The following is a 9,131-nucleotide window of genomic DNA, read 5'->3' as shown; positions in this document are numbered from 1 at the left end:
TCATAACGGTGTTATTTTTATTAACCGTTGTGAAAGGTATTCACAACGGTTTTTTTTAGTAACCGTTTTTATTACAAACTCCTAATGTTTTGAAAAAATAAATTTGTTTCATGCCATTCAAAACTCGCATATGTCAAGAAGCACCATATACCAAAGACTGACAAGATAAATCACACTGGGTTCATCGAACTCAATAGATTCAATTCAACCACAACAAAGAAATTTGCATCATATATATATACTTACAAGGAGTTGAATTTACATGAACTATTCATTCCCTAACTTCAACAAAAAATTTACTAATAAGTTGATCTAAACTCTGAGTATCATGCATTTCTAAATATATTCTAAGACGTAGTTGCCCCACATGTCTCTTACCTCGTCTATATCTACACTTGAGTACTGCTCAATCTGTTGTGACGGGTTGATTGCATACTGCGGAAAAAATAAAGAGAAGACATTATGGTATATATAGCAGCAAGCAAGACAACATTAGCAACATCATGGTATATATAGCAGCAAGCAAGACAACATTAGCTCTAATTTAAAAAAAAGTAATAAACACATGTTTAAATTATTACTAACCTTGTCTGGAATAACGAGATATCTTCGCCTAATAATCTCCAACATGAACCGACAAGCGTAGTATCCACATTGTATGCTATCTGGCTGGCGAGGGGCCTATTATTACATAAAAAAACAGACGAGAGAAGGCTCACATCAGAATCTTGAACTTTAGGTATTGTATTAGTATTAAACACAGATTTTGCACTTAATGTTATTGTATTTGAGCACGTACCCCTGTTATCGTAATAAAATCAGGGCCAACATCAGAATCTTCCGTGGGTTGATCCCTTCGTTTGCTCTTTTCTTCTTAAAGGCCCTTTTTTTAAAAAAAAAAGGAGGCAGAAACTAATTTTTTTAGGGGCAAAAATATGAAAGAACTTTTTTCTATAAATAAAAAATGAAAATGTTATTATAAATAAATCAGTATTATAAACTTACATATTAATCAAGTGCTTAAAAGTCTCGCTTGGTTGATGATGTAAAGAGTCCAACGTAAAACTTTATTCCTTGTCGGCATGATGGTGCTAGCACCCAATGAGTCCTACATCAAGAGACATCATCATTATTAACAAGTACATATATTAGGTATGAAAATGCAATTGTAGGGGGAAACGTAATATTAATTTGTTTATTACCCTTTTTCATTATAAGCGCCAAAAATCAGCTTCTTGGTTGTCGCCAATTGCTGAGCAATATAATCTACCCGTTGTTCGAACGAGAAATCCGGAATAAATAAAGATAAAACATAGGGGCACAGGAATCAGTATAGATCGGATGGAATATTCTTCTCGGGGATCACTCTCAATTTCAATATCCTACATTATTACGGTATTAATTCCGTATTTAAAACATTATCTAGTAGTCGAATATTAGACTATGAAATTATTTATTAAGAAACTTACTTCATCCAAACAAATATGTGTGATATATCAATCTGGTCTAGGCCAGCCCATACGGCTAGCAGATCCCATGATATAAGCGCTTGGCGCTCAGCCCCTAGAATATCCTCCTCGAGCGGAATAACTATCACTTGCTCGGTGGCTATGCGATGGCCAGCCTCCTCATGCAGTCTCATCATCGTCACCGTTCTTACTTTTTGCATGTAATCCTTCCCTTTATATTGTGTGGAGTTTAAAGTCCTAACTTTCGTGTCCGGAAAGAATGAGTCTTTGATTTTGTCCCCTACACAAAATTACCATGCTTTTTATAAATACAGACAAAATATAAATAAAGGGAGCGAGGTTAATTTTTAAAAAAATGGAGAAGTTAATTAAATACCTCATCAAGTTGTTGTGAAGTCGAGGTCGTTGGCATGTCTGTGGACTTAGGCTTATCCGCCAAAGCCGCCTTTTTTGTTCCTTACAAAAAAAAATAACATATAAATTTAACATATAAAAACATTCAACAATTAAAAATGTAACATATATATAAAGGTATTTCTTCTAACCCCAACTGCTTTCCGCTGCTCAGGCGGCGGAGATATCTTCGCCAAGTAGATGTGAGTATCAGGCCATTGGATGAAACTTCCAAGCGCATCTCCCAGAATGGTAATGTCGTCACGAATCGGGACAGCAGTTGAAAGTTTTCATGGCCTGGATTGACTGTAGTTATCTCTACTATTCTATGATTCGGCAAAAGTTTTTCGCCATGAACTACGATTTCGCCGCTGCAGATTTGTTTTCTACGAGACCCCGGCCAACACGCACATGTGGCTTTTCGATTCTATTAGGGTCAGCAAGAATAACTGGCCTCTTGTTTACGGCCTGAAGAATATACACATACATTATTATATCTTTGCAAAAACGCTTCAGCATTCAAAAGATTTTGCAAAAACGCTTTCTGTCTCAGGCCGATTTTTGCACAAACTTCAGCATTCATATAAATTTAACTAATTAAACACTTCATGCATACCTTACTGAAAACAGGGAACTGACTTGAAGGGGATGTATGCTGTTTTCCATCAGCCGTCTTCTCAAGTTGCATCTCCTTTTCAGACCCATTATTTACCTAATAAAATTAACCAATTCAATGGCACCATGTCAGAAGTTGGCAGTGAACACACCCCCTGATCTTACCCAAAAAAAAAAAACAAAAGAAAAATAAGGAAGTATTAGGTACCTGATCGGCTTTAGTTGTTACAACTTCAGAAGCATTATTAGGTACCTGATCTTTCTGAATCTCGTTGACCGATACTTCCTTCTCATGTATTGCCAAGGTAGTAGCGGTCTCTTCACCAATCTGTTGTACCTTATTATTACCCCCTTTAGAAATGACATCCTCCATCATCTTCACTTCTTCTTCGGAAAGCTTACCTCCAAAGATTCAGCTTTAGTAGTACGGATGCCATTAATCAAGTCGCTTGCCAAGAATGTAATGTGTCAGCAATTTTTATCCCAACAATAACATGTGAATTGAACTTAAATGAAAATAATAGAATAAATGTTACCATGTCAGCGTTCTCAGACTTAGTCTTCCTTTTCTTCTTTATCTGGGCAGTTTTCCCATAATATTTCGTTACTCCAACCTGTAACGGGACGCCCCTCAAACGACCTGGATGTTCGGGTCGGCCGATCGCTCTAGCAAGAACGTCATTACGACCACTGGGAGTGAATTTCCCTTCTTCTACCTCTTTCAATACGTTGTCCTATAATATATTAAATAAACTTCAAATTATATTTGTGACTAAAATAATAAAGTTAGTAATGAACTCGTCTTAATAAAATAATGCTTACTATGTTGGCCAAAACTTCCTCATCATATTTGTCACGCGACGACCGGGATCCTTTAGGCGTGTGCCCTTGTTTATAAGTTACATGCCGATCCACCTCTTTCACTCCCTTTGCCACCTACACATTAACATGGTAACATTTATACACGTAAATGTGTATCAATGCAAGTCCAAGTGTGATTAAAAAAATAAAGTCCCACAGGGGAATAATGCATGCTACTTACGAGGTCCTCTTCTATCTTTCTGTAACCGCCTCGAGAACCATAGAATTTCCCCTTGTTGCATGAAATGTTAGCACGATTTTTTCTGCTAACGGCCTTCAAATAATTATATAAAAGCGCAAGTAGATGAGATAATAAAAAGATTATATAAAGGACTCATTAATTAAAAAAATGATAGGTAAATCGTTAAAAGGCGAGGATATTTAACCTGAAACTTCTCAGTAGTTCTCATCTTTTTGAAAAGATCCCATTCTTCCTGCTTGATGGTGGGACACTTGTTTTCCGGTGGGCTCTTACGCATCGCCCCCGTTGCCTTGTCCACATACAACCAATCCCTAGCAACGCCACACTTCCACTGCCTGTGGACATCCGCTGCCTTATGCATTAAATACTCATCATGGCTTTTATCGGGTATAATAAAGCCTTCCTTTACACGAGCCAAGTATAACTCCGCAAATTTTGGATTCAAAGTTCTAACATCATCTAAATGGATAGGCACAAACTGTCTTGTGCAAGCACCAATCCAACTGGAGAAAAGACCCGCATTTGGACCAAAGAGGGAAACCCATCTCACTCTATGTTATTTCGAACTACTTTTAGCGGCTATAGCCGCAAGGACTTTCTTGCACTTCGTAGCACCCTCTCACCAGTCTTATTATCACCAGGCTCATTATTCTTTTGACTTCTTTTACGTTTTTCACCCATGATAATCCTAAAACCCAAATATGAATGATATAGCTGGAAATGAACAACTTAACAACGTACATGCAGAGTATTATCTAAAACCCTAAACCCTAATAGGAATGAAAATTTAAAACAACAGATTGAGCTTCTAAAATCCTAAACCCTGATAAGAGGAGTAAAGTAGATGATGCGGGATGATAAAGATAACAAAGAAGACGAAAAACAAACAGATGCATGAAAAAGAAACAAGATGATCGTCTTAAAACCCTAATGACGAAACACAAAATTAAAGTGAACATACCCGTTGATGATGATGATAAAGAGAACGAGCAGGATGATAAGGGAAGGCAACGGAATCTGGGCTTCGGAAACTGGGCGACGGCCGGCGACGAGAATGTAAAAAGCGAGGAAGAGAGAAGAATTAACTCAGGATACCAACGGTTGAACTAATAATAATGTTGTGTGTGTTTGTGTATGGCATCTTTGTATGGGTTTCTATATTAGTTTTTTATTAAGACAAACTATTGACAACGGGTGCTCAAAGAAGAACCGTTGTTATATGTTAATAACAACGGGTCAATAAAAGTAAACCGTTGTCAAAAGTTTATTACAACGGTTAAAATATACCCGTTGTAATATATTTTCACCAAATTTGCGCCAAAATGAAATATGTCAAAAAAATAATTGACAACGGGTAGAGGTACTACACCCGTTGTTGAAAGTATTAACAACGGGTAATTTAAATATAACCGTTGTTATTGTTGAACCTCTTTTTTTTTTTTAAAAATTACTGTAATTCCATTACAGTCCAAACTCGTAACAATACATACGTAATGTGAAGAAGCACCACGCAACATTATTCAGCAATTTCAACACCAAAGATCCACATCTAATAATAAGATCAAGAAAATAAGACAACACCAAAGATGCATGCATACCGTGTCCCGATGAACTATCTCGGGATCGGGACGTTTCTTGGATGTCATAGTTTCTTCGTTAACCCAAATACCTTCACCATGGTCATCACGCATATAGATGCTTTCGGTGTCCTCATGATCGGTGTCTACATCGTCGAAATAAGATACAAGTGGTAGACTGATCCATTCCCTCAAAAACGACATCCTGATCATCATCACCATTATCGGATGGACTACTCCTTCTTTTCCTTATAGACAGTACAACAGACCACTTCTTATCCATAGGATCGGTGACATAGAACACTTGTTTAGCTTGGGTTTCCATTATGAAAGGATCATCCTTATTATTGCCAACCTTACCCAGATTGACCAACGTAAATCCCATCTTATCCTTTCGGACACAATGGATGTTGTTATCAACCCAGTTACATCGAAACAAAGGCATTGTGAAATCAATGTAATCTAGTACCAATATTTCTTGAATAACACCATAATAAAGGCATTTTCCCCAAATAGGCTTTTTATCTTTTGAAGTAGCAAAGTGCATTGCCTCAAATTCAGAACTCACACCACTATTTTGCATTGTGCTCACCTCATCTTGCTCGCGGGTGTAAAAAGTATATCCATTAATGGCAAAACTTTTGTAAAAGGTGACCCTGGCATTTGGACCTAAACCAAGACGTAGTAACCTAGGAGAGATGTCATCACCAGTTTGATCAAGATTAATCGTAAGACAATATTCCTAAACCACTGAAACGTCTTCGTATGCTCGTTCGCAATCCACTTCTCGGTCTTGTTTTGGTGATCGTATTTGAGCTCATCTTTGTGTTGTTGAATATAAGGTTGCACCTCATCTTCGTTGTTTAGCACATACATGTGTGCTAAATGCAACATTTCACGTGTCACAATTTTTTCAACCCGGCCCCTAATACCTTTTCCGGTCATCCAGTCACTATGACGATTCTTAGGAACGCCAATTAACTCCTCAGGGGAGAGATGAGCGTAACAATATGAAAGAGCATCGTCTAAAATAGCACGTTCAGCAATACAACCTTCCGGACGATATCGATTAGATGTATAGTCCTTGTAGACTTTCATCAATCTTTCGAAAGGATACTGGTATCTCAAGTACACGGGCCCAAGGTACAAAATCTCCCTAACCAAGTGAATGGTCAGATGAATCATGATAGTGAAGAAAGAGGGTGGAAAATACATTTCCAACTGACAAAGAGAGGTTACAACGAGGTCCTGCAATGAATCCGCGTCATCGGGATCGATGACTTTCTCGCATATGGACTGGAAGAAGAGACATAATCTAGTTATAGTATATCTTACCTTTTCAGGTAAAATGGAACGAATAGCCACAGGTAGTAATTGTTGCATCAAAGTGTGACAATCATGTGACTTTAACCCGGTGAGTTTTAGGTCTTGCATCGACACTAGGCATTTGATGTTCGACGAATAACCATGTGGCACTTTAATTCCATTCAAGCATGCACAGAACTCTTTTCTCTCATTCCGTGAAAGGGTAAAAGCTGCTGGCGATAAAAATGTACGATTACCTCTCTTCTGTGGTGCCAACTCTAGCCTAATACCCATCATTTTCATATCTTCCCTAGCTACGGCGTTATCCTTTGTTTTACCAGGAACATTCAGAAGGGTATTGATAATATTATCACAGACATTTTTCTCAATGTGCATGAAATCGAGGCAATGCTCGACCTCCAGGTCGGCCAATATGGAAGTTTATCAAAAAATATGGATCTTTTCTTATACCCACGAGTAGACAATTTAGAGCCGCTCTTCTTCCCATAATCTATCTCAATATGCTTTACTTTCTGATAAACTTCATGCCCACTCAAAATTCTAGGAGGTTGACGAAGTTCTTGTCTTCCATTGAATGCTTTCTGCATCTTGCGATAACAATGGTCATGAGACAAGAACCTCATATTTCCCATATACACATACTTACGAGAAGACTTCAAGTATTCAGACTCGATATCCTCCCCACACAATGGACAAGCCTCTTTCCCATGAACTGTGTGCCCAGAAAGGTCGCCATAAGCCGGAGAGTCGCTTATTGTACACAATAACATCGCTCTCAAATTGAAAGTTTCGTTCTTATATGCATCAAATACTTCTATCCCACTATCCCACAACAATCGCAAATCATCTAGAAGAGGTTCCAAATATACATCTATATCATTTCCAGGTTGTTTAGGGCCGGAAATTAACAACGACAACATCAAATACTTTCTTTTCATGCACACATATGGAGGTAAGTTATAAATAGCCAACACTACTGGCCAAGTACTATGTTGGCTACTCATGTTTCCGTGTGGGTTCATTCCATCGGTGGACAGCGCTAGACGTAAGTTTCTAGGTTCATTGCCGAACTCGGGATACTTAGCGTCGAACGATTTCCATTGCTTACCATCTGCCGGGTGTCTTAGCTTTCCATCATTTATTCTTCCCGTTTCATGCCAAGTTAACATTTTTGCATCATCGGGATTCGCATAAATCCTTATGACTCTTGGTATCAATGGAAAATACCACAACACCTTAGCCGGGATCCCTTCCTTATCCTTATAACGCCACTCCAAACATTTAGGGCAATTGGTTAAGTTTTGATATAATTTCCGATACAATATGCAATCATTTGGACATGCATGTATTTTCTCATATTTCATACCCACTCCTCTTATTAGTTTTTTCGCCTCATATGTCTTAACAGGTAGAACATTACCATCGGAAAGCAACTCCTTTATCAAGGCTAAAAACTAGTGAAACACGTGTCACTCACCCCATTTGCCCCCTTGATATTATACAACTTCACCACAGCCGACATTTTTGTGAACTTACAACCAGGATAAAGAGGTGCTTCAGACTCACACAACTTCTCATACATGTTGTTAAGGTCATCCCAATTACTAGTGTCATCACCTACATCTTCAAAAGCAATGTACTCATCATCATTCTCTTCATTATCTATAGACCCAACATTCAACTTCTCTACTTCCAACTCTTCCAACTCAAAAAACTCGGCAAACTCAGGATCATCAGTTAGCCTTTTGTGTACCTCAACATCATCTTCTTCAGAGTTATTCTCTTCCTCTAATGATTCCCCATGATAAATCCAAAGTGTATAGGATCGACTAAATCTCCACTTTTCTAGGTGTATTTTAACGTCCGAAAAAGCCATATAGCTAATATTACCACATCTTTCACAAGGACATGCAATACTAGAAGAACCTTTCAAATTGTTCGAAACGAATTCATAAAATTCAGCTAAACCATCCTTGTAGGTGCGGTCACTCATATTTGCATCAATCATCCAAGTTCGAGTCATTATTCTACATTCGTAATAATAGGCAACTAATTCAGAAAATACAATAATAGGCAAACAAATAAACGAAATTCAGGAAAACAATTAAGCTAAATTATCAACAAATTAGATAATAACCCAAAAAATCTTATATCTAGTTATAAGCGTTGCTAAGAAACATATATATACCTGATTGATAAACACGCGCGATGAGGGAGAGAAGACGTGACAACAGTGACGGAGATGAAGACAGAGAGACGATCAGGGAGGAATGGAGGATGATATAGTAGCAGTATTAGCTTGTGTTTGTGTTTGTAGCGTATAGCAGAATAAAGCAATATGTTGTTCTTAAGATTTTCATAATATTAATAACAACGGTTATTGAGTCTACAACCGTTGTTAAAACGTATTAAAAACGGGTTCTAATATAACCGTTGTGATTACTTTTCACTAATTTGGCCAATAACAACGGTTAACAACACATAACCGTTGTAATTAAGTTTGGTAAAATTCGCGGAATAAATTCTACAACGTGTTTTGATGATTTTCGTGAATAAGCGTTGTTAAAGGGCCGTTGTGGTTGCCTGTATTTGTAGTAGTGAAACCCGACGTCAAGCAATGGAAGATGCTGTCAACAAGCTCACTGAGGCCGTGAACCTCATGATGACCCGAATGGATGCAATCGAATC

General features: G+C 37.8%; 2 long non-coding RNA genes across 2 annotated transcripts; both read right to left on the bottom strand.

The window, feature by feature from the left end:
- Nucleotides 1-282: 282 nt before the first annotated feature.
- Nucleotides 283-854, bottom strand: LOC141633997 (uncharacterized). The gene is made up of 3 exons (XR_012538744.1): nucleotides 800-854; nucleotides 586-681; nucleotides 283-435 (listed from the first exon to the last, which is right to left on the bottom strand). It is a non-coding gene; the product is annotated as an uncharacterized LOC141633997 (long non-coding RNA).
- A 1,404-nt stretch (nucleotides 855-2,258) lies between these two features.
- Nucleotides 2,259-2,767, bottom strand: LOC141626603 (uncharacterized). The gene is made up of 3 exons (XR_012536199.1): nucleotides 2,686-2,767; nucleotides 2,479-2,574; nucleotides 2,259-2,330 (listed from the first exon to the last, which is right to left on the bottom strand). It is a non-coding gene; the product is annotated as an uncharacterized LOC141626603 (long non-coding RNA).
- Between the last annotated feature and the right edge of the window lie 6,364 nt (nucleotides 2,768-9,131).

Source organism: Silene latifolia, chromosome Y (genome assembly GCF_048544455.1).
Source record: "Silene latifolia isolate original U9 population chromosome Y, ASM4854445v1, whole genome shotgun sequence".
NCBI lineage: Eukaryota > Viridiplantae > Streptophyta > Magnoliopsida > Caryophyllales > Caryophyllaceae > Silene > Silene latifolia.
This window is presented reverse-complemented; position numbering and strand designations above follow the sequence as displayed.